Source organism: Eptatretus burgeri, chromosome 3 (assembly GCF_056783735.1).
Source record: "Eptatretus burgeri isolate ZD-2024b chromosome 3, Ebu_testis_v1, whole genome shotgun sequence".
In the NCBI taxonomy this organism is placed as follows: Eukaryota; Metazoa; Chordata; class Myxini; order Myxiniformes; family Myxinidae; genus Eptatretus; species Eptatretus burgeri.
Window position 1 is genome coordinate 42,551,024 of NC_140963.1, and position 26,067 is coordinate 42,577,090.

General features: G+C 39.8%; 2 long non-coding RNA genes and 1 pseudogene across 3 annotated transcripts in view; 1 reads left to right on the forward strand and 2 right to left on the reverse strand.

The window, feature by feature from the left end:
- Positions 1–431: 431 nt before the first annotated feature.
- Positions 432–6,663, reverse strand: LOC147029771 (uncharacterized). Of its 2 annotated transcripts, none has more exons than XR_015055746.1 (3): positions 6,542–6,663; positions 5,873–5,968; positions 432–726 (listed from the first exon to the last, which is right to left on the reverse strand). It is a non-coding gene; the product is annotated as an uncharacterized LOC147029771 (long non-coding RNA). The 2 variants fall into 2 exon arrangements; XR_015055747.1 differs by having other exon boundaries at positions 432–729.
- A 5,038-nt stretch (positions 6,664–11,701) lies between these two features.
- LOC147029772 (uncharacterized) lies at positions 11,702–13,843 on the reverse strand (annotated as a pseudogene).
- A 2,132-nt stretch (positions 13,844–15,975) lies between these two features.
- Positions 15,976–26,067, forward strand: part of LOC147029773 (uncharacterized) — a 35,885-nt gene continuing 25,793 nt past the window's right edge. The window contains exon 1 of the long non-coding RNA XR_015055748.1: positions 15,976–16,209. This is a non-coding gene — a long non-coding RNA (uncharacterized LOC147029773). The remainder of the gene's footprint in view (positions 16,210–26,067) is intronic.

A 26,067-nucleotide genomic window follows, 5' to 3' on the forward strand; every position in this document is an offset into this window, starting at 1 on the left:
TTATATCAACACATAACACATTTCACAGACATAACACACAACACACAGCAAGGGGGGCATGAGACAAGAGGGGAGGGAGTGGAAAGGACAAAACAGTGGGGAACAGAGACATTAGGAGATCTGTGGAAGGGAGAGGGATGGGGGCAGGGAACACAGGGTATACAAGATGGACATTACAGATTATGGTTAGGAGAGTACTAACTGTGATACAATCACACATGCTCCTCAAGTACTATTTGCCATCATGCAGAGGAAGAGTGGAAATTTTCATTCATAAGAGAATCTCGACACATTATCAACAATACATTAAACAGCAGAAAGTACGATGCACATACAACTATTGATGCAGAATGATTTAATCGTTGCAAAATTAGGTGATAAGTACTAACATTTGCATAATGTATTATGGAAATTTATATATCATCCTCACAGTGACCCCTTTTGCTGTCACTTAATTGGTGAAATAAATATGTGATGTCAGCACCATAATCAATGAACCCCAAAACCCATTACAGTGTTTTCAGCTTCGGGAATCAGAAAATGAGGATTTGGTCCCTAATATTCTCACTGAAGGCTGGGATTCTGATTATCATTGATCCAATAAATTTATGCATCTGTATTTTTAACAACACACTCAGGTATACTTCCATAACATCAGCACAATATTTCACACTTTCCATCAATTCCCCTCAAAAAGTGCTCCTTGAACTCCATCACTTTCTGCTTCTGCTGGAGAAAGATAGAGAAACAGACAGATAGATATAGATGTGTAGATTTGCTCACTGGAAATATATATTGTTATGGAAGGCCAAAACACACAGAATCTCGTCCGAGAAGGGTAAAAACACACAGATGGCCAGTACTTCCATAACATCAGCAGAACATCTCACACATTCCATCAATTTCTCTCACAAAGTACTCCTTGAACGATATCACTTGCTATCTCTGCTCGAGAGAAGAGAAAGAATGAAAGAAAGAAAGAAAGGGAAAGATGGAGAGATATATATTTGCTCAATGGAACTTAATTTCTATATGGTGAAGTGATTCTTGTCCTGCTGACCGACAGAATAACAAAATCGACTGACCAATACACTTGAAATATCTTTGATTTTGCAAGTACCAAACAGGGTGAAAGCACAACCTCCTTCACCATCGGTGGCGGATGTCATGAATCCATTTCTTAGTTCTCCAACCTGCAGTTTTTTTTTCCGAGTGATTCGATGTTTCGGCAAGTCACCCGGCATGCACCGAGCCTCCACCAGCATTTATCAAGATAAATTTTCTTGTTTACCTCCTCCCGGATATACCTGGAGGCGGGAGTGGTCCTGTTCCGTCAACCAATCACAAAGCTGTATTACAGGACATTGGGACCTTTGATCCATTACATGCTTGTGTTGTACATGGTGTGTCAATAAAAAGTTAACCGCTTCAAATGATCTTTCTACTTTTCCTCATTACCTTAAAATGTTTTGTTTTGCAGAAGTGAACAATAATCTTTGGAGAAGTCATTCAAGCAAAACCAAAGCATTCTATGGAAAAAATGACGTTTCTCCGGATCAAAGAGTAAACATTGCCAAGTGGTATTTTGAGACCAAATCAATTGCTTCCGTCCAGACGAGGTTCTGTATTGAATATGGAGTGCATCCCCCAAAACAATCCAAGCAAGCCAGCCATTTGGAAACTTGTGAGAAAGTTCACAGGTGAAGGGACGATTCTCAACATTAACAAGGGAAGGTCCATTCACCCAAGAAGTGTACGGTATGAAGGAAACGTGGACCTAGTTCGTGAGTCAGTCATGCAAAGTCTGAAGAAATCGCATCGACAAAAATCGGCTGAACTGGGTCTCACTCTCAGCAGTATCAGAAGAATAATGAAACAAGATTTTATACCTCTTTCCTTTCCACATCACACCAGCCCATAAATTGACCGATGGGGATAAAGCAGCACAAGTCACTGTGTGTGAGATGATGCAGCAGAAGATGGAGGCAAACCCAAACTGGAGTCATGATGTGTGGTTTAGTGACGAGGCACACTTTCACGTCAATGGTGCTGTCAATTCACACAACAACATTTTCTGGGGAAGTCCTTGCCCAGGTGAGGTTGAAGAGAAGTCGCTTAAGGGTCAGAAAGTCACTGCTTTCGTGGCTGTCAGCTACAGAGGTGTGATTGGGCCATATTGGTTTGAAGACAAAAACGGAAGAATGGTTACCATCAATCAAGAACAATACCAGTTGGTCGTCAACGCATTTTACGAAGACTTGAAGCAATCGATGAGCACTGCAGCCCTCTGGTGACAGTGGTTCATGCAAAACGGTGCTACCCCGCATAAGCCAATGAAACAATTGCCTTTTTGCGTCAAAAATTTGGACAACGAGTTCTCAGTTTGCGTATGGAAAACGAATGGTCTCCACACAGCCCCGACCTCAATCCGCTGGATTTTTTACTCTGGGGAGCTTGTAAGGATAATGTCTTCAAGGAACACCCCAGATCTGAACCTGATCTGAAGGCAGCAGTTGAGGCTTATGTGCAGAGAGTAACCATTAAAACTTACAGAAACTTCATTGAAAACGTCACAATTCGTGTGAATGCATGTTGGGTCTGTGGGGGTGCTCACATCGAGACACCTTAACTATGAGCGCATGAACACATAATTCGTTTCATTTCTCCATGATTTGGTTTTCTTTTTCCGAATCAACTTTTTGTTTTATTTCTGAATGTTTTGGTTAATAATGTTTCGAAGTGGTTACCCTTTTATTGACAAACCCCGCATCTCTCCAAGCCTTACGTTTCCTATGTAATCCTTGCTGGTTATACCCCCACTTTGCCTCTGTCCTCCGCTCGCCATCGGCGCCTCTCTGGTATTTGTATATGAGGGTTCCATATACCTGTGACATGACTGTGACATTGCCACAGTCTCCTCTGTAAACAGTGACCTCGTTTGCCCAGTGTGCCATGCTTCTAGTACTCGCCTCATAGCACGGTTCGGGGATGCCGCCAGCACCTTCACATTGTCCCATAGGGGAATATGGCCCGCCCTGAACCCATGTTTAGTGATAGTGGACCTTTCTGGGTGGTTGCACTCGAAGGCCTTTTGATGTTCTTTAATACGTTTACCTAAGGTTCTTCCTGTCTCTCCTATGTATTCTGCACCACAGTCACATGGAATTGTATATACCACACCTATGTGGTCATTCTTTTGTATTCTGTCCTTGACGTTGGTCAGTGCTCATCTCAAGGTGTATACCAGTTGATAATTAATCCTCATCCGACTGGCCTCAAATTCCTGCCAATCCTTTGAGCTACTCCTGGCACAAAAGGTAGCATGCAAAAGCCTTTGGGTGGTTCTTGTGGAATTTCCTGAGACCTTGGAGCTTGAGACCGAGCTTCCAGTACCATTTTGTTTTGTGGGCAGAGGTGGTGCGGGTAACCATTGGCTTTTAACCCTCAAATCTGACTCTGGTAATGGATAAGCTCACATGTCCTAAAAACCTTCTCTGCTGCATATCCACTCTCTACCGTTGTCACCCTGTCATTTGCACGAGATCATCTTTCATCTGCTTGGAAATCTGCCAACGTCACTGTATCACATAAAAAGTTGTAAAAACTGATCTCAACTACAAATCTATCAGCTTACTTGCAATCTTCATCAAGGTCATGGAATCAATCATTCAGTTGATATGAAATCCTTCCTTTTCTCCAACAACCTCATCTCAGATCACCAATTTGGTTTCAGACCAGGTCACTCCACCTTGGACATGCTGCTTCTCATCATTCAACAATGGATGGAGGCCCTCAATGTCAGACATGAGATCAGGGCTGTCTCTCTGGACATATCTCATGCTTTTGATAAGTCTGGCATCTTGCCTTAGTCTCCAAACTCTCTGCCAATAGCATCCAAAGTGAACTCCACACAAAGCTTACTGAATTTCTCACTGATTCCCTCTATTCTTGTAACCAACGTGTGCTACTCAATAGAATCCTTTCATCCCCTGTACCTGTCAAGGTCTCTTTGTCTTCTACTACCTATGTGGTCTCTCTGTCTTCTACTGCCTCATTTCTGAACTTGCACCCTCTGCTCTTTATGTGCTTTGACCACCCCCCCCCTTACAGGTTTCTACAGGGCACATATGGTCCACCAACATCCCATGTGTGGTGAAACTACCTAAATCCAGGATCACTGCTCACCTCCATTCATTTGCTCCTCTTTTTTTCCTGCATTTGGAACCACTTCCACCTCCAGTTCAATCTCATTCTTCCCTCCAGGTCTTCAAGACAGCAGCGGTTCACCACCATCTCAATACTGATGGTTTAACACGATATTCTACAGCATATTGCTCAATATAGTGTTTGTATTTAGTTGCTAGGTGACCATGCTTATGTGTGCTGGAGTGGTGGGCGTGGGATCCCAGGGTACTGAGTTCAAATTCTGCTTTGCTGTTGAATTAATATCAGGTGGTGTTGACTCAGCCTATCATCCTTCCGATGTCGGCAAAATGAGTGTGAGCTTGCTGGTATCCTGTGTCGGAGTGGTGACCTGTCCAGGAGGGTGCCCAAAAGCCAAGGAGACTGCTTTGGCAGCACCAATACTCTGCACAGATGGATGGATGGTCCGAATGGATGGAGGATGGATGGATGGATGGATGGATGCTTCTGTGTGGATCCATTTAAATCAGTCTACCACTCTTATTTTGTCCTTCAAAGCAAGAAAGTAAATTTCATCTGCTTGTTACAAAACATGTGGGGGAAATCTCTCAATTTGCCTGCCTTTAATGGCTTCTGGAGATCCCTTGTCATATCTGCTCTCCCTAGTGTCGGGGTATGTATATATTTTGCATGAATGACGATGAAACTGTTGTGCTTTTATGTATGTTTTTGTTTTAAAATTATTTGACATCATTTTCAAATAATAGAGAATTAGGGAGCAATACATGCGAGGACATGGACCCTGTAATCTATAAACAATGGTGTTGAGTTTTCTGCGGCATTACTGGTGACGTTTTGGTTACGCAAATAAAGTCGTTTCTTAAATTATCCCTTATGTAACATGGAGTGAAACAGTACGGGCCTTGCTAAAACCCTTACTGTCTGTGACTGAAGCTCTTTTGGAAAAACTGATCCCCTAGGGGTTATATCTGTTGTGATTGTGTGTCCTTTAGAGAGATCTCTCCGCATAAACAACATCCAGAGGCAACAGAAAGAGATGCTTTAAATTCCTATTTTAAAACATGATTGATCTCGATACTGCATCTCTCTGCCTGCAACAAACTGGTGTTTGCAAAGAAATCTGTCATGAAGAATAAATTTGACCAATCGATGATTTACAATCCACAAACAAAGTTATTCTGCCACTATGCAAAGTAGTCAATCATGGTTTAATCGCAACGAAATTTGTTAATCTTTCTTCATCCCGAACATGTTTATATCTGGTGATCAATGTGAGCTGGTTCGATATCAGCATAATAAGCGAAATGTAGAATTTTGGGTTTACTTGTTATCCTACAGAAAATACCATTCACTTGGTTAATCAGTACAATGGCCACAAGATTTTGCAAGGTGACCTTATAAAATCGAAGTTGGGACATTTGATGAATATCTAACTCCACACATTTGATCATGATTGTAAGTAGTCATGAATCTCTAGTAGATGATTGTAATGCAGCACGATTTACAAAGCAGAGTTCATATATAATATGAGTCTCTAAATATGTCAGAATAAAAAAAGCTTTTATGTCTTTTTGAGTAATGAATATTGCTTTACTTGTTGATTAATTATGTCAACTAGAAGCACCTGCTCCCTACTGGAGCCACCAAGCGGGTCATGTTATTATCTTTATGATTATTAATACCAATAATACCAATGCAGAGTACATACCCGATGGGCGACCTTTTTCCAAGCAGGCGACACGTTCTTCTGATGCCTCCAGTTCATTTGGGCGGTGTATAGGCAAATGACCACTGCTTTCGATCGCTACTGAAAATAAAATTAACCTGGGTTACGTATATAAAGCTGAAGCGAAAACGTGTGCTGCTTATGTACATATATCATACATTGTGGTTATATAGCTTGGATAATTCCAATTGCACTCATCCTCCCCCCCCTCCCCCCCAAAAAAATGCCAAGATGGGTGAATTATTTTTCCCCCCAAAACTTCATGGCATAAAATGGAACTTGCATATGCACAATTCCAGGGTGAAAAGTTTTCCTGAAAGTTTCAGCTTCCTCGGTCAAATCCTCTTGGAGAAGATGATACATACATACACTTGCTCCATGATATGTTGTTGAAATAAAATTATGACGAACTGTGAAAATCAGAAGGACATGGAAGAACCTCTCATTGTCATTGTGTATTTTTTGATGTATAGATAGCACTTGGTGATTTCATGCGAATTTCAAAAGGAAATTTTGAAATTGCCCCGGACTCTATTCAAATGGTGTTGATAATTCCTTGTAACCTGCGATCCCGGTGTTCCCTGCAATAGGTGAAGCTATGTAAATAGTTCAGAGAAAGGAAAAGGTCAAACATGACATTCTAATAAATACCTTATTCACCAGGTTTCATTCTCTGCTTCTGTTGATGTTGATGTACCGTACTCTTTACAGAGCGTTTGTTAGCAAGGGTTGTAATCGGTGGTTTGCCATTTCCGTGCTCTATCCTTTTAAATGTTGAGCGTCAAACAAGGAAGTAGCACAAACCATTTTTAAAGACTTTGGTATGACTCAACTGGGGTTTGAACGTTTAAACCGCCAACCTTCGAAACCCAGAGTAGATATTCTAACGATTACACCACCGAGTCTGGTTTATGCTCCTATATAGTTCCCAAAATTGAAAGGGCATTCAAAGTAAGGTTTTTTCAAGATGTCAGAAAGCATATTTAATGAACGAAAATTGTTTCGAAAGGTTTCCAGAAAGAGATTATACGGATTTTGGAATAAATACATCAATTTCAAAAGGAAAGTAATGCAACCTGTGAGGTGACAAACTACACGGAAGTGGTCTTGGGTCCTTCCCTGAAACCTCAAAAAAATGGAGAATTTATAGTCCTTCTGAATATTTATTGACTCATTCTATGGCATATACCATATTTTTCGGCCTATAAGTCGATGTCGCAGTTTAAGTCAAATTGGTTAATTTTCCAATTTTTCTTTCCTTCATTCATAACTAAGTCAATTTGAGGTATAAGACAAAGCTATATCAACTTTGGTAGTCAGCAAAACTGTCAGTCATAACAAAAGAGGTGTTAATTCAACAATGACACTCACAACGTATCACTGCCTATGTACTTCCAGGGACATAAATATTCATGAGCTGTTTTGTGCATACTTTCATGACTTTGTGGGACGACCTTTCAGAAAATCAGCAATATAAGTAGTTTTTCAACATGTTTGTTATCATATAGAGTTACAGTATTTAAAGCGAGCTACAGAATCATCATCAGCACTGGCTCAGAGCACATTACTGTACATTTTATCACAGTTCATTGCTGCTTAATAAACATAAACTCCTGACATATTGTAATACAAGCACTCAATGTTAGTCCACCTCACTTTGCAGCCACGATGAGCCTTTTTGGTTTTCTCAACACAAGATTTGTCTTCGTACAACCACAGTACTGTATTCGTATTTCCCTGGTGCTCTGATCACACAATCTCGTGGCACCTCGATGACGACTTCTCCGCTCCCGATTTGCAATGGCCCATTCGATAACTCAAATGGAGATTTCTTAATTCCAGATTCACCCTGCGACTCACTCCGAAAGACCGATCATGGCAAGAGGAGTGCCGTATCGCCCCGGGCTGATCTCCCCTTTACCTTCCCAGCCCAAAATTATTCGAGCAGTCCGACTGAGACACAAAAGCCTGCCCATCCCTTCTTGTAACCTCTCCACTCAACACCTGCACTTGTTCTGTGCCAACATGCAATCTCAGTGGTACATTTTGGTGAGTACCTCTGTAACTTTTCATTTAATTGTCCATTTGTGTATTTCATGTGTTCCATATTGATTTGTTGAATATTTGTCTCTAAGTTGTCGTTAAGTGAGATTAAAGTTACGTTATAGTGACCAAAAATGTGCCCTGGGAATGCATCGCCCCCCCCCCCCAAATTACAACACGCCTTTGGGAATATCTCGCTCACTTAACGTCATTTTGCTTAAGCCCCTGTCACACCCTGACGATTTAGCCAGCATATGGCAACGTATCAAAATTGATCTAAAACGCTGGTGTACGCTGAAAGTATTGATGTTTTTTTCAGTTTTGGGCGTATATTAACGAGTTGGACATATGCATAACGTATTAGTAATGTACACAGAACGTTTCGATAATTTATGGATAACTTATACCAATGAATGCTTCGCTTGTTGTCGGCGTTCACAACTTATGCCAAACGATAGTCTAACTTATGCATAGCACGGCAGAGTATCGCCGATGATCATGTGTCGTAGCCTATTAAAAGGCTGCTGCTCGACTATTCAAATCATAACTGCACTAGACATCGAAGTGTCAACATTACCATCATACCGAAGAAAAAAAAGAAAGTAAAAAAATATGGAGTCCGGAACACTTACGGGTTCCTCCTGTGAACCCCATTTTTATATACCAATTCCCCGAAACACCTTGACGTTTTAGCCACCGTATGCCGACGTATGAAAAATTTGGCGAATACGCTGGCACACGTTGAATACGTTATGGGTAAGTTTTATATACGTTAAGAGCACGCTGAAGCACGCTGAAGCACGCTGGCATACATCATAGTATGCCGAGCTCGTCGACAAATTTTGTGCATGCACAAAATTTCTCGACATATGCCAGCATATGACTCACACGTTCCTCATACGCTGGCCATAAGTTGAAGGCATGTTATGCGATCGTTGACACACATCGACACACATTACTTGTAAGTTACTCATAAGTCGAAATACGTCGAGATAATGTCTAGCGTACCCGAAACTTATTTCTAACCTATGAGCAACGTGCTTTGAACCTATGTGTAACATATCTCCAACTCATATTGACGTATGTAGACGTATTTGACGTCTTCCGGACGACCACAGAACTTACTGAACATTTTTCTTACTTACAGCTACCGTATAATGGTGTATTGGCAGCGTTTATGGGAATTGGTACATAAAAATGGGGTTCACAGTATGATTCAAATAATAACCACACTTGACATCGAAGTGTCTAATCACCATGGAGTCTGGAACACTGACGGGTTCCTCCTGTAAACCCCATTTTTATATACCAATTCCCCTAAACGCTGCCAATACACCATTATACGGTAGCTGTAAGTTAGAAATATGTTCAGTAAGTTCTGTGGTCGTCCGGAAGACGTCAAATACATCTACATACGTCAATATGCATTGGAGATATGTTACACATAGGTTCAAAGCATGTTACTCATAGGTTAGAAATAAGTTTTGGGTACGCTAAGTATTACCTCGACGTATTTAGACTTATGAGTAAGTTACAAGTAACGTGTGTCGACGTGTGTCAACGATCGCATAACGTGCCTACAACTTATGGCCAGCGTATGCGGAACGTGTGAGTCATACGCTGGCATACGTCGATGAGCTCGGTGTACTACGATGTATGCCAGCTTGCTTCAGCATGCTCTTAACGTATACAAAACTTACCCATAACGTATTCGACGTGTGCCAGCGTATTCGCCAATTTTTTCATACACCGGCATATGCTGGCTAAAACGTCAAGTTGTGACAGCACCTTTAAAGTTGCATTTTCCAGGAATACATCAATGATGTTAAGTAGAAACTTGCTGTTGTGTTTTTTAAATTAGCAATTATACAATTTATTTCAGAAAATATCACACTTTGCAAAAAACATAATTATTTATGCAATTCAATGGCTGAAACCATATATGCAGTAAGTCGATTCTGAGTATAATTCGAGGCAAGGACTTTAGGCAAAAAATATCAACTTAGACACCAAAAATATGGTATATCTCATGAAGGTGAGGACCTAACCGTTTTAAGGATGGTGATGCAGCTGAAGCTTGCTGCTACTAAAGCAGGATTAAGAATTTGGTCCATGTCCATCCGTCTGCCTGTCTTATGAGTTTGTGATCGATGACCAGCTTCTTTAAATGGAATGTTACATTTTGAACTTGAATCACAACATAAATTGGAAGACAAGTTTTTTGGCTTTGAATTAGTCCCGATTGCCATGCACAGAGAGGAGCGAGATATTATTATTACGCTGTCTGCCTGCCTGGCAGTCAAACAAAATTGAAAATCATTCCAAACAGGAAACTTACTGTTTATAAGGATGTTATGAAGGACACAAACAACAGGCACCAATAACTAATGTAACGTGTTATACAGGGTGGTGTAATAGGCACTGCGAAAAACGATAGTAAAATGCAGAATTACTTTATTTATATGCCTCTAAACCTCTTTAAACTTTCATTTACATTGAATTATACACTTGAATATGGTAGAACACAAATCACCTTCATAAAACTTCCAAAGCCATGATATACACACACACACACACACACACACACACACACACACACACACACACACACACACACACACACACACACACACACACACACACACACACACACACACACACACACACACAGAGTGAGAGGGTGTGGCATGTGAGAGGATCAGGATGAAGAAGATACTGATTGATGCTGCATTCCATGGTGAGCACAGCCATGCTCTCAGCAATAATGCAACCATCAGCCACAGGCTGCATACGAAATAATAACACTGCATGGGGTATCATGTTCAATGAACTCTGTTGTTACTATGATGCTTTTCCTCAATATCAAAGGCCTAAATGTCTGTAGTTTTAAATAGGCTATGAGCCAAGGGGGTTGGTCGGTACCATACAGATGGAGTAAGGCTCATTGTGATTTTTAACAAGATATATGTCCCTAGATATGAAAAAAAGTGATAGCAGTGTATAACTCTCGGCCATCTCTGTTTTATCACCCGAAATATTATTATACGCCCGCTTCGCTTCGCCAAAAAATGTGATATTTGCTAAAATTGGAATAAATATTTTTTTAAGGACCACAGAATGCCAATAATTTGCATACTGGATGCCAACTAATATAGTAATAGAAATATGGAACATTTATGGGGTTATTTGTCAAACTTTTGATATAATGACAAAAAATATGTTAAATTTAGTGAAAAGTGGCCAAAATCGCTTCGAGTTCAGAATTCACATTGTACGTTTTTGTCAATATTTCGAAAATGGAAACTCCCAGAGTAACATTTGACCACTCAAAATCTTCACAAGGAACCACTGCATTGGAATATATCATTACTTTGTAATATGGTGGTTATTTGGGGCACATATTTTGGCAAAGTTCAACCATACCCCCTAATTTTGATATTTTGGAACAAAACATAGATTTTGAACATTTAGGTTTATTTGTCTACTTTGGTATCTCAGTGTAATTTTTGGTAGTAGCTAGTATCCTAAAGTAGGTATGCTACATCAGGTACATTATTTTTCACAATACATGCAAAATTGCTGCACACTCGAGGTTTATAATAATTATGTTATCATGAACTGATCTCTCGAACAAATACGCCTTGTTATTATACATTGATATTACCAATCAATTTATAACACAATTGACACAGATTACAGGCATTTAAATTAAACACATACTAAATAATGCTTATAAATTGAACCTATCCTTTTATGCATCGGGCTCCTTTAAATTACAATGAACGTCATACATATTCTGGCAAGTGAGCCTTCCGCTGTGAGGTTTGTTTCTATGCACTGGTCCTGGAGACCAGCATCTTGAAAACGAGCTCCTAGAATTGCGAGTATATTGCAGACTGTATGGAAAGTACCCAGACGGAGAATTATTCGTGAATACTTGTCTGTGTGTTTCCAGATGATTTCGGCTGCCTTTGCGTATAATGCCTGGTCCAACACTACGGCAATCTCCTTTAACTGTAGTGCCGTCCTCACAAGTTCTGACTGGTTTAATATTTCAGCGACTGTAGTCAATTCCGTAGCTGGAGCATTGATCGTGGGCATATAACCAACAACATCCTTTGAGACTGTCAGAGAATCTCTGGTGTTTATATTGAAACCTGTCCAGCTTGGTATGCGCTGCTTCTCTGCGTCAGTCATTCGAGCAAGTATCCAGATGAGGTTTTTGTTCGTGGCTGTGTACTCTGTTACTATGCTCGTGTCTGTTGTGAGCAACTGTGGTCCAACGCGCTGTCCAGCAATGTATGTTGTCAATTCGTGATCAGAAAAATCCAAAGATCTTTGCTTTTTCTTGGATATCTCAGGAAGCGCTTGTTTCGGAATATCTGGTCCATAAACTCTAGCCTGTACCACGATACCATTCACACGATGTGACGTTCCCTTTCCACTCAATGTTTCTTCCAATCTATCAATGTTGTCCCATGCCAAGTTGGTAAACGTATATGGTTGAATACTTGTTGGTATGAGTGTCTGCTGATTTAGATTAGCTGCGAGCTTCTGTAAGCACAAGGCTGTGTCATTTTCTTCCAGCTGAGAGTAAGATATCCCATGGCCTAATCTGTTCAACGTCCGTATCAACTCCGTATTCCCAGTGAGTGTTTTAACCATGTATGGAAGCAGTATATGTTTTGGTGGCTTCTGCATACCACATGTCACTGCATATACCACATCTTGACTGAAGGATTCCGTGAGCATTGTTACTCTCCGTAAAGGGTGTTTGTGTTCTGGATCACCAGTTAGTAGACTGATCAGAAACCGTCAAAGATATTCTGGTGTAGTGAATGATTCCTTGTCCACATCGGACGGGTGATAGGGCCAGGTTGTTGGTTTTTTCTCGTCCTTTATTGTTGCTCTCAAAAATGACGATGACTGATCAATGATCTTCGAGATATATGTTGATTTATCTTTCCAAGTTTTCAGCTCCCTTTCCATATCGCAATACTCACTGACGATATCTTGCATTGTTATGCAATCAGGTACAACAACAAGTTTTCCTTTTGTGTCAGCGAAAATCTGAATACAGTCTCCCAACTCCTGTTCCAATTTCTGACGGAGATGTTTCTTGGTGGATTCTGTTAGACTATGTATGCCTCTGGCAGACATCATCGTTCGCCATTTCTCTGTAAGAGTTGTAACTCTGACAATTTGCTTGTTGGGAACGATATCAGTTTGTATATAATGAAACAGTTCTGCATATGATTCGTCTTGCTTTTCGAGATAAATATCATTCTCTTGAGAAGGAGCAGGCTCTGTATCGAGACCAGGTGCTGGTCTTGTGTAGTCCCTGTAGCAGGAAGCATGATAATGTGCTTCAGCAGCAAATATGTCCCGACTCGTTATGGCTAAAAGCTTGGTGTCACACTTGCGGACTGCACAAGCTCGAAGCTTCTGGTCCGTTCTCAACTCCGCAGATTGGACTAGTTTTTCTTGAGTTGACGTTCCCTTGTATCTCTTGACATTTTCGCAGAAAATCCATGTGTAGTCATAGATGCGTGATTCTGATGAGGATCGTCTTGCCGGTCGCTGAGCATTGGAACACCCAGCAACAGCTTTCTCAGTTGAGCTTGGATCTGTTTTACGTTTAAGGCCTTCCAGATCTCTCTTCATCGTGAAAATGCTCCTGCATTTCCTATGGTAGAAGATCACTGGAATCTCCTTGTCTGTCACCGATTTAGCAATGTCAAGTATAGGGGAGTGATCTCATACTTGAGCAGCATTTATTAGGGTTTTCCATGATTCAAAACTTTGTGGACTGGTAAGTTGTTCATTTGGATCAATACTCAGTGATTCCTTGTGAATTATACAGTGTCTTCCAGTTGGCTCTTCAGCCTCATCTCTGGTTTGTTCTTCCATTGTGATTGTACTAGCAACTACACATACTGGGCAAGCACTAACACCACCACCGCCACCATTACCACATTACCTGGAATGACAAAAGGAAATAACAATTTAGTTGGGTAATACAGATGGAAATACAGTAATGTTTAAGGCTATCCACTACTTTTAGGCATTTTTAATATATGTAGATGTTTCAATTTGTGAAATATTGCATCTGGGATGTTACATATTTATCTAGTTTTTTGTAATATTAAATAGTAAAACCAAAAATTACACTGAGATACCAAAAGTAGACGAATAAACCTAAAATGTTCAAAATCTATGTTTTGTTCCAAAATATCAAAATTAGGGGTATGGGTGAACTTTGCCAAAATATGTGCCCCAAACAACCAACAAATTACAAAGTAATGATATATTCCAATGCAGTGGTTCCTTGCGAAGATTTTGAGGGGCCAAATGATACACTGGGAGTTTTCATTTTTTAAATATTGACAAAAACGTATAATGTGAATTCTGAACTCGAAGCGATTTTGGCCACTTTTTCACTAAATTTAACATATTTTTTGTCATTATATTAAAAGTTTGACAAGTAACCCCCATAAATGTTCTATATTTCTATTACTATATTAGTTGGCATCCAGTATGCAAATTATTGGCACCCTGTGGTCCTTAAAAAAACATTTATTCCAATTTTAGCAAATATCACATTTTTTTGGTGAAGCGAGGCGGGTGTATAATAATATTTCGGGTGATAAAACAGAGATTGCCGAGAGTTATACACTGCTATCACTTATTTTTCATATATAGGGACATATATCTTGCTAAAAATCACAATGAGCCTTACTCCATCTGTATGGTACCGACCGGTCAATTTGGTGGGTCTGCCTCATAGCCTAACAGTAATGGTGCTATTTTTCTACGAATGAAATTTTTGTCCACAAAGCTTTGCACTGTCATAATAAACATGGAGAAAAGACTATTTTAATTATCAACTGACATGTGTTTCCGAGATTCACACCCATGCATCATGTGGTCAATTCTCCATTACATTATACATGTGACCAATGTCCACACAATCTTTTTTAGTGTATTTGGTATTTTCTTCAATGACATTATTTAATATATTCTCATCTCACCAAGCAATGGGAAAGAACGTGTGAAAAAATATATTTTGGCCATGGCGCTGGGGGGATGGGTTAATAAGGCACCCTGGTCCTCCTTAATGACAGGCTTGCACTTGGCAGCAGCATTGAAAACTTGAAGGGAAGAGCAATAAGACAGAAGTGTTGGGAATACAGGTTGATATGGCAGAGAAGATGGCAATGGATTGGTGAAGGCATGCAATAAGTTTGGACTATGTAGAAGGATAACATTATCTATATATTACTAAAACTCTCATCTTGTATATATGTATGTAGGTATGTATGTATGTATGTATGTATGTATGTTCCCAAAATACAGCCAAAATGGTACACGATAACATAAACATTTTCGGCCCACCTTACTCACCATTCTCCTGCGGTGTGCAGTATCAAGTTTCATTCAAATCGGGCAACGAAAAATTATTTTAAAAATCAATTCCCAATTTACTCAAGTCCTCTTCGGGAGAATTTGATCAATGAAAACAACCTCAGCAGTATAGTTTACTGGAGCTATCTTTTTTATTTTCTTGAAATGATTTATGAAAAAATCTCAAACATTTAGTATATTTTTATTTTCTTCAAATGATTTATTTAAAAATCTCAAACATTTAGTATATTTTTATTTTCTTCAAATGATTTATTAAAAAATCTCAAACATTTAGTATAGACAAAGAACAATTTATTTTTAAGCATAAAATAAACCACCATTTTGATCTAACACTTCTGTGTTCATGAATAAATAAAATTGTGTTTAGAAGATTACGCACCAAAAATTTCTTCGACTTTCTTTTCCCCGTTTTTTTTTTCACATTGACGCGCAGTATCAAGTTTCGTTCAAATTGGGCAACGAAAATTAAAAAAAAAAATCAATTCCCGATTCAGTCAAGTACTCTTCGGGATTATTTGATCAATGCAAACAACCTCAGCGGTATAGTTCGCTGGAGCTATCTTTTTTTTTGAAGTGAATTTTTTTTATCAACCGCTGTCACAACGGGAACCCAATGGGCTCACGGATCGTTTAGTAATTTATAAAACTTTCAGATAGAACACATGTGACATGCAGGGACAGGGGTTCGATAAAGAGGTGAAAAGACCACTGGAGGAGAAATATAATAGATCTGGCAAAAGACTACGAGGCCTCAAAAGTGAGTGGTAAGAAAGAAGCAGACCCTGAGACTCAGCTAGCCTCCTTCCAGAAGATGTCAATGACACGGAGGACCTTTGACTGATTTCAACATGGTAAGATGACACCAGTATACAAGGTGGAGCCATATTCATTGAGATTACTGCTTTGGGCAGCAGCCATAACAAGCTAAGTAGGCAGAACAAGCACTTGGCCCTGCAGATAATTCTGAGCTGGCAGACAGCTTTTTTTTCTCCAAGATTGAGGCTCATGGAAATAGGAGAGAGAGGAGGAGGAGGAAACACACAGCAACCTGTGATTGATTATTGGTCTTTCCGAAATTTAAATGACTTGTTCCAAGTAGATGCAAATTAGTTAGTTTGTTCCTCCCATCCAGAATTAAACGTTTGGGAGATGTCTGTTGAGATGGCCCTAATAACCTCTTTTTTAGAGTGAGAGTGTCCATCCATTGTCAACATCGAAGAAGCAGTACATCAAGAGTGAAACGACCTTGATGGAAGCCAAATTGATGACTGGAGATCAGTGAGTTAAATGAAAATGAGTGTCGAGATCTGCTGCACTGATCAATTCCATTACTTTACTTTATGGTGGAGGAGAAAGCTGAATGACCTGTAGTAGTGAGGGTCAGTTTTAGTAGCATTCTTATGAATTGAGTTAATAATAACTTTGTTCAGACAGCCTTGTATAAATAAGCATATAAACTAGGAAAGATCGCCACTCTATCTTCTTAATTACTTTAGGTTTGGGGCTTCCATTCACTGTTGTAGCAAAAGAAGCAACATGTGTAGTTTATTACTTGGTAAAATAATTTTTCCAAGTATGTTGGTCTGTGGTGTCTGCAGTTTGTCTGTCTGTCTGTTTGTTTGCCACATGATTTTTATCCACACTTTTCAAGCAATTGTTCTGAATTTTTTGGTGGATGTAAGTGTGTATTTTGTGTCTGTATGTCTGCCAAAAACAGCAACGCACATTTTTGGTGAGAATCCGGATCCGGTTACTCGAATTTTTTATGTGATTTTTCACCATTGAGAGATCGGGCCAAAATCGATACATAGCATGATCTCTCAAAAAGTTATGGGTGGATTCAGATGAAATTTGGTGTTGAGGTGGGATGTGTAAAAAAGAATAGTTGATTCAATTTTGGTGAAGATTCAAATTCAGATCCGAATCCGTGGATTTTTTAAATGATTCCTTTGCCATTGAGGTTGGTTTTGTACTTTGAGCGGCTGTACCGGTCTGACCCATAAACTGTTGAGATGTAAGTCAGGGGTGTCACTATTCCTATTGCTGACTCTCCAATCAATTGTGATCCATCTTTGTTTGTGGAAACACAGGCTGCAGTGAACCGCCTGAAATGGGTAAAGCTCCTCGGATCTGTGGCATTCATGATCAACTTCTCAAGGCTGGTGTAAATACTGTACTCGGGCCATTGCATGCAGTTCTGTGCTCTGTTTGGAACACAGGCATCATCCCAACTGACTGGAAGAGGGGCCTTGTTGTCCCTCTCTGGAAAGGGAAGGGGGATCGCTCGGACTGCAACATCTACCGAGAGGTGACGCTGCTCTCAGTGACAGGCAAGGTCTTTGCTCAGATAATTCTTGATAGGGTTCGCCACCACTTGCTTGAGCACCAGTGCCCAGGACTTTGTGTCCAAAGAGCGGTTGCTGAGAGAGACTCAGATGAGATTTGTTACCTGTATAGTATGTGAGCGTCAGCTGTGGCTGTATGGATATTTAGCTCGTTTTCCTGATGCTGATCATGTTCACCAGATTTTTTCAGCAAGGGAACCTCGTGAGTGGAGGAGGCCAATGGGCTGACCATGTGCCTTGTGGTCGCAGCAGATTGATTGGCATCTCAATGACATGGGGATGGGCCAGGAATCTGCCTGGGGGATGGCTAGACAGAGGCGGAAAGTGGACACAGCAATGCGCTACTCCGGCACATGCTCCCATACCTGGCCTAAACTAATAAATTCGCGCGATTTTGGTGAAGATCCGAATCCAGATCCGGATTCGAGAATTTTTTAGTTATTTAAGTGATTCTTCATCACAGGCCATCCCCCTGTACGCCCCCCAAGACTCAGACTTTTTTTTCAATGCCATGAAAAATATTTGGAACATCACGGGTGATGAAGGATGGAGTCAAGTTTCATCGGAAATGTGTGTGTAGTTTCTGAGAAGAAAGCAAATACCTATTCTGGGGGGAAACCCCTTTATACCCCGTTAGGGCCCGATTTTTTTAATTCCATGAAAAAACCTTGGTACATACACAGTGATGAACGTTGTGGTAAAGTTTCACCAAAATCGTATGTGTAGTTTCCGAGAATAAGCTGCAAGTACTTGTGGACAGACGGATTAACGACACACCATCCCATAAGCTCTCGTTCCAGGTGAGCTAAACATTGTTTCGTCAGACAACAGTTGAACCGTTATTCCCTTTGGTATACCAAGGCAGTTCACTGAAGATTGCTATGACATATAAACATTCAGCTTTGCATTGTCAGATTACCCCACATGAGCACAGAATTAATTGGTGAAGTTGCAAGGGAAGTTGGACATCTCAGCATTGAAGATAAATGGCGATTCATTTGCAGGAGACCAAAGCAGAAAGTCGACAACCTTGATGAATGAAGCCTGCTATTCGATGTTAACACAGAGGTGTACAAGAAACTAAAGTTGTTGGAAAGTACCCACGGAGTGAAAAAGATAACTATCATGGAGTACGTTAGTCCTCCATATGTAGGGATGGCACAAGAAAAAAAAAATGGCCACCCATTCAAAGGTGTACAAAATTATATGCTTAAAATTACTGTAGAGTGAAGTTATAAGCTTTTTGAAGCTCTAGCTTTTTATTCTCGAACGTTTTTAAAACTAAAAAGAATGAAAAAGATGTGCCAGAATACATCGTAAAAGTACCAATTCGAGAGATTGCAAAATCGCCGATTCGTTCATCGTGAGAATTGTTGATAAATGTCATCCTGCCGAGCACAATAATGGCTGAAGCAATTATAATGATTCTAACAGAAGGAAGCGACATTCTTTCTTGAGAATTGCACTGTACCACAACAAAAACAACAAAATTTCTATCAGATTTTAAACATAATACACCACAAAAGAACACTGAAGCGATAACGTCACGTTGACATGACAATGCTCAGCCTGGCTTTACGCATCGTAGAATATGGCCACAATAGCTTTGTAAAGATGGGACAGTGTTTCTTTCTCGATTGTAATCACCAATTTAAGAGTCATACACACCTGCAGCTTTTATCACTTTCTGAAGGAACCAAGTGTTAAGCAATGATGGATTGAACAAATGAGGTGATTTTTCGGTGTTATTCTTCATCGTACTTCTCCTCACTTTATATGGGGTGAAGTCCAATGGTACCAAGCTTCTCCCATGCCTTCTTCACAATACTCCTCTACTCCCATCTGTCCTCAGCCATCTCTCTCCACTCCCCATCTACCCACTCCTCAAACAATCTTACCATCTCAACCACACTCAACCCAATTTCCTCCCACCTTGCTCTCTCAACCTACCTGCCCTCTTTGCCATTCTCTCTTCTTCCATCAGCACCAGGCGACCAGCCCACTCCAGCCAACTTTCTTTTTTTACCAATCTTCCCGTTAAGCTCATCTGCACATCAATCTCCTCCCTCAGTTCATCCATCTTCCTTCTATCCAACCACTTCACTCCCACAATCCTCCTGACCCAGTTGTTCTCACAAACCTGTAACTTATTTTGTTGACTCTCTGTCAGTGCCACTGTTAGATACCGTAAAGATAGGCCGGGATCACACAATAACCACAATTTCTCCTTTAAATTATCTTGGTATCTTTCTGTTGGCTGATTTTATTCCAGCAAAATAAATTTTAAATCAATGCAAAAAGTTAACCGCAGAAGTTGCGTACTCACCCTCTCATTCCATATGCAGTACTTGGCCAAGTACTGCATATAGTATATAATCCCTGCTATGCAATATATATATATAAATACATGTATGTATATGTATATATATATATATATGTATGTAATAATATATATACATCTATATATGTATATGATAATAATCTATATCTTCTTCTTCTTCTTTCGGCTTGCTCCCGTTAGGGGTCGCCACAGCGGATCAACCGTCTCCATTTCGCTCTATTGTTGTTGTCCGCATAATGATTTGGCATAGGTTTTTACGCCGGATGCCCTTCCTGACGCAACCCTGGTTGCCTCTTACGACACACAGGGATATGGTACACCTATTCTAACCGGGGCATACACCGGGCCCAGTACAACTGGTACTCATTTCGCCGACCTCGGAAGGATGGCAGGCTGAGTCAACCCCCTGTTGTTTTCGACTTGGTACATATATACATATATATATATATATATATATATATATATATATATATATATATATATATATATATATATATATATATATATATATATATATATATATATATATATATATATATATATATACACACATCCATATACATATATTAATTCAGTGTCCCAACGGGGCTTGAACTCAGGACCTTTTGGGTCCCAAGCCACTGCCCAAACCACTGCGCCAACACCAGGCTTTCTTATATGTAATCTTATATGATATCTTTCTTATATGATAATAATCTATATGTGTAATCTATATATGTAATCCCTGCTATGCAATATATATAAATACATGTATGTATATATATATATATATATATATATATATATATATATATATATATATATATATATATATATATATATACACATCTATATATGTATATGATAATAATAATAATATATATATATATGTATGTATATAATAATATATATATATATATATATTATTATATATATATATATATATATGTATGCATATAATAATAATATATATATATATATATATGTATATAATAATATATATATATATATATATATATATATATATATGTGTATGTATATAATTATATATATATATATATAATCGACCGGTCAAAAAGTTTTAGAACACCCCCATTTTTCAGCTTTTACTGAAATTTAAAGGTCCCATGACACTCAAAACTTTCTGGTTATTTAGATATTAACTTGACCTTCCTAGTGAAGAAATCACCCATGTTTCTTTTTTTTTAATAAATAAATTAGACCAATATTTCGAACATTTCTCGTGCTTTTCACAACTTCCTATGCCCCACCCCTCAAAAAAGTTGACCAGCGAACCGCAGGTCACGTTCACGTCATCTCCAGAACGCGACTCGCACAGAGTGGATTGATTAGATGTCACGCGCCGTATAAAGTACGTACAAATGCATTGTGCACATGTGTTTGCTATCTCACTGATCGTGTTAATTCCTGTGATTGTTTCGCGGAAAAGAAATTCTGCTTCTGAGCCGTGTATTCACAACAATCACGAGGCAATTATTTATCCCTTTACTACCTTGTCGTAGTCGTGTACAAATCCAATACATGTATGCACAATAAAGGGCCATACCATGTCCAGAAAATATAAAATGTGACTGTTGAACCTTTCCATTAAAAAAGAAACTTACAGGGACATACAAGTAAAATACTAAAGATGACTATTGCATCATTTCAAGGCGCAAGGAGGTAATTTTAAAATCAAACAATGTGAAAAACCTGCACCCACATTTTGCAGCTTATTGAATTGTTCGTTGAAACCAGCCTGCTGGGATAGGTACGATTCCACATACATGCAAGCCAGGTATGGCTGCACTCGACATACATGGGTTTATTCTAAGGTGAAGGTATTGCTTCTATTGGCTTTCTATTCATTAACATTTAGCCAAAATGCTGTAATAAATGAACAGGGAAAAATATGTTGGCACAACTATGAAGGACAAATTTATCTGTCCTATTACACGGCCTCATAGCCTCGGGACTCGTACTCATTGACTTATACATTGTGTGCATGCTAATACAAGTTACTTGTCAACTCTAGAGTCTAGACTAGTCCGATAAATCCGTCATCCGTCCAACAAGTCCGATAAATCTGACGTGCTGTAGCTTTCTTTTATTATTCTCTTTTTCTCATTGTTTTTTTACTGGCGCTACATGATGACAGTTGGAATAAAATAAATAAAAATGCAACAGAACGTCAGATTTATCAGACTACTCTCGACAATTGTGTCGCAAGGTGTGTTCTGCACACAAGTTTTCATCGTATCCGGACAGCGACATTGCTTTGTTTTATGCGCGGAGAGATACGGCCGATGACATGGGCTGGCCTTGTTTGCGATTCATTCGCCGCGGAGCAACATGTCCGCTGTGCTGCGCTGCGCTGGTCATGTCACCTCACTAAAATATTTCTGATATCGAGCAGTATGCAAATCGAATTTACATTATTGAATTACGAATAGGATTTAGTCTAACCAGTTGTTATTGCCAAGTCTTCCTTCGATGTCCTCCCAATCATCCTGAACGCCGGGAATTTCATCGCCATTTTACTCTGCTTGTCCTGTTTGGGGCTCAAACTGGTAAGGCCATATTCCATTTCCAGCTGCCTGAACTTCACCTCCCGCGACTACGTTATCCGACAATTCTCCATCTGATTCAGACTAAAATCCTTCATTTCTCTCCACTCACTGTCGCTACCAGACAAATCAAAGTCCATGTCATGCATTATTCAAAACCAAATGTTTGATTTTTTAAAGCAGAAATGAACGAAGCGTTTGAGTCGATCAATCGAATGTGGAAACACACAGGAAGCCAATACAATCACGTTGACCACCAACCTGAGTAATTTACATGTAGCCTTTGTTGTTCTGGAGATGACGTCATGTGGGTTACGCCCCTTTTAGTATATTTCGACAGAATTTTTAGGGGCATTCCCGAAGAGGTTTGTTTTTTTAATTTTACATTTTACAGAGCGAGTAGTGTAAAAAAAAACATTGTCAGATCTGAAATCACGATGAAAAAGTCCTATAGTACATATGTAAGTTTGTATGTATGTATGTATGTATGTGTATATATATATATATATATATATATATATATATATATATATATATATATATATATATATATATATATATATATATGTATACCGGGCGTAGTGGCGTGCGCCTGTAATCCGGCTACTCAGAGGCTTGGGTTGGAGGATCGCTTGAGGACGGGAGCTCTGCATTGGGCTGCGCTATGAGAGGGCGTATGGCAGCCTGGAGTCATGGTGAAACCCAATCCATATCCTTGTGTCGTAAGAGGCGACCAGGGTTGCGTCAGGAAGGGCATCCAGCGTAAAACCTGTGCCAAATCAGTATGCGGATCATAACGGATTATCCGCTGTGGCGACCCCAAACGGGAGCAGCTGAAAGAAGAAGAAGAAGATATGTATATATATATATATATATATATATATATATATATATATATATATATATATATACATATACATACATATATACATACATATATAGTTGAAGGGGAAAGTATATAAGATGGTAGGGAGACCAGCTATGTTGTATGGTTTGGAGGCGGTGGCGCTAACAAAAATACAGCAAGCGGAGCTGGAGGTGGCAGAGTTCAAGATGCTGCGATTCTCGTTGGGAGTGACGAGGATGGACAGGATAAGGAATGAGTATATTAGAGGGACTGCGCAGGTAGGACGGTTTGGAGACAAAGCGAGAGAGGTGAGATTGAGATGGTTTGGACATGTGCACAGGAGGGAAGCGGAGTATTTCGGGAGAAGGATGTTGAAGATGGAGCCGCCAGGCAGGAGGAGAAGAGGAAGGCCAAAGAAGAGGTTCATGGATGCGGTGAGGGCGGACATGCGGGCGGTTGGAGTGTCAATGGAAGATGAGGAGGATAGAGAAAATGGAGACTGTTGATCCGCTGTGGCGACCCCTTACGGGAGAAGCCAAAAGAAGAAGAGAATATATTTTTCTATATATATATATATATATATATATATATATATATATATATATATATATATATATATATATACATATATACACACACACACACACACACACACACACACACACACACACACACACACACACACACACACACACACACACACACACACACACACACACACACACACACACACACACACACACACACACACACACACACACACACACACCCGTAATGAAGCTGCATGCGCAGGAAGCCTTCAAATCCATTGGCTGGAGGGCTGGCTTGACTCCACCCACAATTTTCAGGACGGAAAATCGATGCGTCCGCCATGTTTCTTTTCTGGAAAACCAAATATGTCTTTAGAAGTCTCATATTTACAATGTTATTGATCCGACTTATATTACCACGATGCACATTATAGATGCACATAAGAAGTAGGCATGTTTTTGCTTCATGCACATAAGCTGGGTTATTATTTTTGCGGAAGTGATAAACAAAGCGGTCCAGCCACTCCACCACCAAAATAAAGGTATGAGCAATTTGTGTAATAAATGAAGGTGTACGCAATTAGTCCGAGTTGTTTTGGCTGAAGAGTGTGTGAGTATCATGTCACGCTATTCCTTGTGGTAGTGGCTATTACAAGTCATAATGTAATCACATGCAGTAAGGTATGTGAATTTTCTGCATGAAAACCATAGAGCTTGGAAATTATCATGATCATCCGAGGTGTTTGTTTGTGTGAATTCTATGCACTTGCACATGCAGTCATAATGAACCAAGTTAGCTTCAAAGTTCAACTTGTGCTCAGGGCCAGGGGTAGAAAAGGTAGAGAGAGAAAGGATATGTGTGTGAGTGGGTGAAGGGATTGAGGGAAGTGAGTGAGTGGGTTGAGTGGAAGTATGTGAAGGTGTAAATAAGGCAGTGGGAAAAGGAGAATAGGTGGGAGTGGATGAAGGCTTTGAGGGAAATGTGTGAAGTGGTTGCTGTGGTAGATAGATTCTAGGGAGTAGATTTGCAGGAGTGAGCTGCAATGGGCCATTAGGTACCAGAATAAAAATGGTTAGGTTATTTGAAACGTCTGATGGAAAATGTACAAGTTAATCCTGTAATATGTTCACAATTGTATCAACTGTTCAATAAGTTTATAAAGCTTAGTGTTGGCTTAATGGTGAAGGTAGTCAGGTTCCTTATGTAATTTCGTTATAATTTTGGGAGAATATGAAAACTATATATTTTTGAAAACCTTATAGCCTAACAAATCCGAAAATGTTTGATTGCATTTACTCAAATGTCATTATGGCGGCCATCTTGGATTTTTTAAACTGGCGACACTCAAACACTAGTTTCTCAATATCTCGCCTCCTAGATGACCTAGAAACAAGATTCCAGTGACCAAATCTATGTTTTTTGGGGCAAGGAATCCAATGGTGATAATTAGAAATGTCAATCACACATGTATGGGTGTCTATCTTACATTTTAATATGCAGAGCTGAACAGAACAGGAAAAGAAAAATATTCGGAATTTGACACCCAACGTTTACACACAAGGAAACACAAGCAAACTGTCATGTCTGTCTACACATCTTCATCGTCCTCACTATCATCACTGTCACTAGCAAATGTGATATCCCGAGAGTCTTCATCATTCTGGCGGTCAGTGCTACACTGACATAGCTCCATGCAGCGTAGCTCCATTGAATTGCACGAACATCTGTGTGAAGAACAGTCTGCTTTGCATTGACATCTGACAATCTCAATGATGGCCTCTGGTGCTGGGAGGGAGTCAGTTGTCATTGGTTTCAGCTGGCCATCCTCATCCTTGTAGTAGCCATTCTGTAGTTGGTCAAGGAACCCCTGCTGGGTGATGTCTTCCTGACCCTACACTCTGGCCTGGACATGGGCTCGTGGGACATGCTGATTGAGAGCACCAATTGTGGGTGGAAGCTCGTCACTTTCTGCCATGTGCTTGCAGAAAAGATACCATCTAAGTTCAGGGATGTTGTCGATTTTAACTCCCTGAGGTAAGTATACAGTGCATGCAAACTCAGCCAAAGTAGATAGCAGATCCTCTGTCACTTCACTGGTT